This window comes from Grammomys surdaster, unplaced genomic scaffold, assembly GCF_004785775.1.
Source record: "Grammomys surdaster isolate TR1022 unplaced genomic scaffold, NIH_TR_1.0 348, whole genome shotgun sequence".
NCBI lineage: Eukaryota > Metazoa > Chordata > Mammalia > Rodentia > Muridae > Grammomys > Grammomys surdaster.
In genome coordinates this window covers 3,332,816-3,339,477 of record NW_021604767.1, presented here as the reverse complement: position 1 = coordinate 3,339,477, position 6,662 = coordinate 3,332,816, and the positions used below count along the sequence as shown (strand labels likewise).

The 6,662-nt window shown below is 34.5% G+C and overlaps 1 pseudogene; it reads right to left on the bottom strand.

The window, feature by feature from the left end:
* Positions 1 to 1,210, bottom strand: part of LOC114630906 — a 14,342-nt pseudogene extending 13,132 nt beyond the window's left edge.
* Between the last annotated feature and the right edge of the window lie 5,452 nt (positions 1,211 to 6,662).

Sequence of the window (6,662 nt, the reverse complement as noted above, 5' to 3'; positions counted from 1 at the left end):
AAAAAAAAAAAAAAAAGAAGAGTGACATCCAAGAACAGCAAATCCTGAACATTCTCAGACTTGTCTCCAGATGAAATGGCCACCAGGACAGCTGTACCATAGGCAACAGCTTCATCGGGGGTAAATGTTCTTATTCAGTTCTTTTCCATTGAAGAAGACTTGCAGAAGATTCTGAATCTTGGGGATTCTGGTAGAACCACCCACCAAGAAAATATCATGGATCTGTGACTTGTCTAGTTTAACATCTCACAGGGCTTTCTCTACAGGGTCCAGTGTGCCACAGAACAGGTCAGCCTTCAATTCCTCAAATCAAGCCTAGGTAATAGAGGTATAGAAGTCAATTCCCTCATGGAGAGAATCAATCTCAATACTGGCCTGGGTGCTGGAGGAGAGTGTGTGCTTGGTCAGCTCACAGGCAGTGTGGAGAGGCTGGACAGCTCTCTTGTTCTCACTGATGTCTTTCTTGTGCTTTCGCTTAAACCCTTCAATGAAATGGTTGACCATTTGCTTGTCAAAGTCTTCTCCACCCAACTGGGTGTCTCCAGCTATTGATGTGACTTCCAAAATTCCATCCTCCATAAAGAGGATTAGCACATCAAAAATGCTGCCCCCCATGTCAAAAATCAGCACATTCCTTTTAGCTCTGACCTTCTTATCTAAGCCATAAACAATAACAGCAGCAGTTGGTTCATTGATAATTCGAAGTACATTGAGGCCAGCAATAGTTTCAGCATCTTTTGTTGCCTGGAGCTGAGAGTCTTTGAAGTAAGCTGGCACTGTGACAATGGCATTGGTAACAGTCTTTCCAAGGTATGCTTCTGCAATTACCTTCATTTTTGTCAGAACCATTGAGGACACTTCCTCTGGGTTGAAACTTTTTGTCTCCCCTTTGTATTCAACTTGGACCTTGGACCTGTCTGTATCATTCACCACCATGAAGGGCCAGTGCTTCATATCAGACTGAACAACAGCATCATCAAACCTACGTCCAATCAGACATTTGACATCACAAACTGTGTTGATGGGATTCATTGCAACCTGATTTTTGGCCACATCCCCAATTAATCATTCTGTTAGTGAAAGCAACATAGCTTGGTGTGGTGTGGTTACCCTGATCATTGGCAATTATTTCCACCTTTTCATGCTAGAAGACACCCACAGAGGAGTAGGTGATACCAAGATCAATGCCAACTGCAGGTCTTCTAGACATGGTTACTTTAGTGTAGGCCTGGCTGTGCTGACAAGACCACACAAATGCCCAACAGCTGCCTCTGTGTTCAATGAGCTAGACATTAGTTTTCAATTGTTACCTATTAACCACAGTGATCTGAGAATAATAGGGACATTTTTTTAGCTTCTTTCTTTTTTTCCTTCTTTTCTTGCTTCTTTTCTCTTTTTCTGCCCTGTCTATTTTAATATATTTATAAACAACTATTTATTCTACAGTCATTCTGCTTCTCATTTATAGCAAATTTCATTTTTTAAAAGTGAATATTTTCCATGCAAAGTTACCTAATTACACATATCAGTTAGGAAAGTCTCTCTTATACCCATATTGTACTTATTTAACAATGAAAAAACCTAAAGTGAGTAAAATATACTTAATGAGCAAAGAGAAAGCAAAGAGAAGCAAAGAGAAAGTGAGACATTTACGTGTTTGGAGACTAAACAATGTTAACCTCTGATGACTTCTATTACATTAAAAGGTCTCTAGAAAGTGAAAATTATATTATAATGTTAAAAGTTAAAGTAAAAAGACACCCTTTTCAGAAATGATAGTCTTGTTTCTATGTTATGTCAATACTGAGAAATATTTTCAATTTTGCTCACATATGAGTACATACCAAAATGTTTTTCCCATGACTCTTTCCAAAATTTTCTGCATAAGATTCGACAAAAACAATAATAATTATTAGTGTGTTCCAGGATCAAAAGTGTTTTCTTGGCCAATGGGATAGAACAGCTGTGTTTTCTAACAATTACATTTTGCCAACCATGTGGATAGAATAATGACAGAGATGCTATTTCAATTTTTCCATCTTCTTTGGAAGAATTTCTTAAGCAGTAATAAAAGGAAGACTACAGATATTTACAGACTATTGAGGTGATTTCTCAGGAATCTCAGACATTCTTGTATGTCTACAGAGTAAGTTCATATGATTTCAGCTTGAGCATGTATCAGTAAGCAAATGAAATTTTGTTAGCCAAGTCCTCCTTGAGAATGATCTGGTCTAAATATTTTGGAATGGGTAATGTAAATAAAAATTTACTACATTCTAGAAATTGCAAACATTTTATCAAAAGTCCTAGTTTTCTTACATAAATTGTTGTTTTTCTGGCAGTGGTTTAATGATCTAATTCAGACTTGTTTTCCCAGAGTTACTACATGCACATAGACAGTGTTGTTCATGATAATTATAGCCAAACATTTTGCAGGTAAATAAGGAGAGTTGCATTTAGAAAAGAACAACTTATTTTATTATCAAGAAAATTATTATTAAATTTATTCATATTTTAACATATTCAATTTCCTGTGGTCACTGAATTCCTTGGCTTTATAAAGCACATTATCATGCCCTGTTTTAAGGATAGCAGAAAACCCAATACGTGCATAGATCCTGAGTCATAGATTGCTATTGTATATACTACTAAAAGTTCCTTTTGATTATATCTAAATATAAATGACCTAGATTTCAGAAAAGAATAGTCCCGCAGGCAATATTTGTACATATTTAGGTAATTCCTAGAGCACTTGTTCTCTCGCAGTATGTTGATATACTTTGCCATTTGTGGCTTAAGTGGTTGTTTTTTTTTTCCCCTCTACTCTTTAATTGTAAGAATTCTATGTTTAAAAAATGTATGCCACCCCAAAGAGCAAAAACTCTGACAAGATAGAAACAACAATGATCAGTTTAGGTTTCTTTTATAATGGAGCAAGGCTTATAAATTCCCAATAAAATATTTTTCTTCATTGTTAGAGTTTTGAAAAACACAATGCAGTAAAATATTAATTCTTTACCTTAAAATATTTTAGTACTCATTTTACAAGTATTGTTAATATTTCTTAGCCTGAAGAAAATAAAAAGGCTATGGTTTGGTATGAAGAAGAATCAGAAATTCCTTTATCAAGGACCTTGAGCAATAGTGATTTCTTCAACTGATAGAAGACTACTAAATAATTTATTTCTTAAGTTGAGCATTACTCCAACTTAAATATTTTTTTCTGATTTAGCATTTTAGATACTTAATACTCATAGAGGGAACATTGACAAGTACATGCTTCAGTATATAACCTCAATTGTGGTTGAGGCTAAAATAGTGATAGTAACTAGAAACTCATTCACACTGTATGACTTCCTGTGCAAGTCACACAATCCTGCATTCAAATCCTCTCAAGTATATTGACAGTAAATTGTATATCCACTATACATAAATTATCAAGCTAAAATTTGATCTAAGGTATCAAAACTCCACACAAACTTAGCTATATTTGGAAACATGTAGTATTGATAAAAGCAGTGAAGGCTAGAAAAACCTTGAACATATAGTTGAGGCTCTATAAATGTGAAAAAGAAGGATAGATGAATGGAATTTAGGGGTGTATATTTAAATTCTATATACTTGTCCTCAAGATCTTGTCCTTCTCCCCCACCTCAAGAAGATCCTTAGGGAGCTGGAAATCATGCATACCAAATGGTGCTTGTAAACTTGCTCCAGAAATTGATTGGTCAATAAAAGGCCTGTGATTAGATGGTAGATAGAGGTTGGCTGGTTTTTTTTGTGGGCTGCAGGTAGAGACCCTAGAAAAGAAGAAAGGAGACAAAGTGAGGAGGAGGCCACCATGAAAGGGTATGGACCATGAGCGTGTGGCCAAGAGAATCAGCAAGTAATCAGGGACATATGGCTGAGATATAGGTTAAAATAGCTCCAAAACCTTCCCAATCTAGACTTACACCCATAAATAAAATGTCTAATTGTATGTCATTCATCTGGGCTAGCTAGAATGATTAATTCTTTTACAGAAGCATTTGAAGCTTAAGTTACTTTGGTAGAAATAAAAGGTCTAAGGGGAAAGAAAGCAAGTTAAGTTTAGAATGCTTTCACAAATTATTCCAATGAAGAAGTCTTTATTTTATGAAAACAATTACCTTGTAACTAAAAAGTATGATCATTCATGTTTAGATTTATGTTTCTCTCCATGTTCTCAGTCCAGTTTTCTAAAACATAAGATCATGTGCTTGTTTTAAAAACATTTGATAATGCTTTTCCATGACCATGAAAACTGACATCAGAATATAGAGTATGATACTTGTCAAGTTTTGGTAAACAGTCTCCTACAGATTACTATTTTGTTGTTGTTGTTATACCTCTATGACAGAAAAATGTATAAGAAACATCTTAGAGAATTTTCTTATAATTGGAATAGTTGCTTTAGTGTACATTCCATTATCACAGCCTCATCTCCTATCAAAGATCCTACTATCAGATACTATTGACAAGATTTTAGCATAGGATTTAGGAGGAACAGCAACAACAAAAAATCTCAGTCTAAATCACTGGCTTTCTTTCAGCAGTGCAAGGAGTCTCACTTTATGTTCTGCTTGTCCTTATACTGTGTAAGAATTTGGATTAATGATCTTGTTTTAAGGATGTCTGTGGAAAGAGAGTAGCTTCTGTGTTAGTGATGTTTCCACAATATCTAAGAAGCAACATTAGGAAAATAAGATAACAAAACTAGCAGAAAATATAATAAAAATATGGTGTTTTTTTCCCTTCTGTATTTTATGTGTCACTTGTATGGAAGATTTAGGGGAAAGGTTTGAAAAAAAATATTCTCATGAGGTAGAGTTTGATATTAAGGGTCTCTCACAAGGTTTAACATTCCATGTAAGCAAGTTCATTTATATTGAAACAAAACATGTTCTACCACAATTAAAAGCCTAATAAAATATATATTCAAACAAATTGTCAGTCAAACTGTTTTAATATTAATTTTGATTTGATATATTTATTTTGTTTTATAAAAAAATTTTTCTTCTTTGGTGTGACTTTCAGGTATTAGCTTGGTTTATTATATCACATAAAAATAAAATCATGATCATAAACAGAATAGTATTAAACATAAGTAAACCTGAAATTATTTAATTAGAGTTGTGCATATAGAGTGCTATTAGAGAAATCTATTAAATCACCTTAGCGGGAACCCTTCCACCCATTATACCCAGAGTGAATATTTCCCAAAGAAATACTAGTTGCCCCAGTTTCTGCAAGTACTATCGGTGTACTAGCCCTTAAGAGCTTGTCTCTGTTGCACGGTTCTGTCTATATCCCTGTGCTTCTGTGGCAACCTATTCTCAAGGTTTAAGGTACCCGAAGACTGGAAGTTCAAATATTTTGATTTACCAGGCAATATTCTCAAAAACCATTTTTGTTTTGTTGTTCTTCTTGGGGTGGCAATTCATTTCAGGTCAGATTTCATATGAACATTCTTCTTGTTGCTGTTTTCCAGAATGGTAGGCTGTAATTTTCTTCCACAAATAGATTCTACATTTCAAATTCTGCCTCAAGTCTTCATTCTGGGGAATTCAACAGTCAGTATTTCTTGATGTAGTAGCCTCTCATGATAGGATGTTATTTTGAACAAGACGTCCAGGCACAAGGCTGCCAATGGGGATCTCATTATATTGACATGTAGAATTCACAAAGAGATAATAATACAGTTGTCATAGTATTCATGGTAAAGTAGCATTACATACTGGTTGATTACTACTAAATTGGAGATCACAGAAAGATAATGAATTTCTGAATGAAAGAATAAATTTGAAAGAACTCATAGACAGATGACAGGATATCATAAATTTATTTTATTTGGATTCTCTAGATATCTTAATATGTGCATAAACATTTGCATGTGTACAGACACATCCATCTCGATAGTTTCTATCTATATCTAAATCTCTATGTATAAATATATGTATACATATATACATATACATGCGAGTATGCATAAACAAACCAATATGTCAACATACACACATGTATATATACATATATACTATGTATATATACATATACATCATATACACATACAAATACACACATACATTTATATGTTTTTGACACATCATGTGTAATGTTTTGAATATGCTTGGCCCAGGGAGTGATACTATTAGAAGGTGTGGCCTTATTGGAAGAGGTATGGTCTTATTGGAGGAGATGTGTGTCACTGTGGGGCTGGGCTTTGAAACCCTCCTTCTAGTTGCTTACCCTCAGATGAATATGTAGAACTCCCCGCTCCTTCTCCACAACTATGTCTGCTTGGATAGTGTCATGCACCATGATGATAATGGATTGTAACTCTGAAACTGTAAGCCAGCCCCAATTAAATGTTGCTCTATATGAAAGTCGACTTGGTCATGACACCTCTTCAGAACAATGAAACTCTAAAACATAAGTTTTTTAAAATTGTATTAGAGTGAGTTGAACTCAAAGAAGTGTATGTCTCAGTGCATACTCATAATCATATGGATTTCATGTTCTTAGTTTTCAAGCACTATTAGTTCAATAATTTTTAAATTAATTTTGCATCCTAGTCACAGTCCTCTCTTCTTCCTCTTCTCCCAGGCCCACTCTTACAAATTCCTCTGCCATTGCCTCTCCTC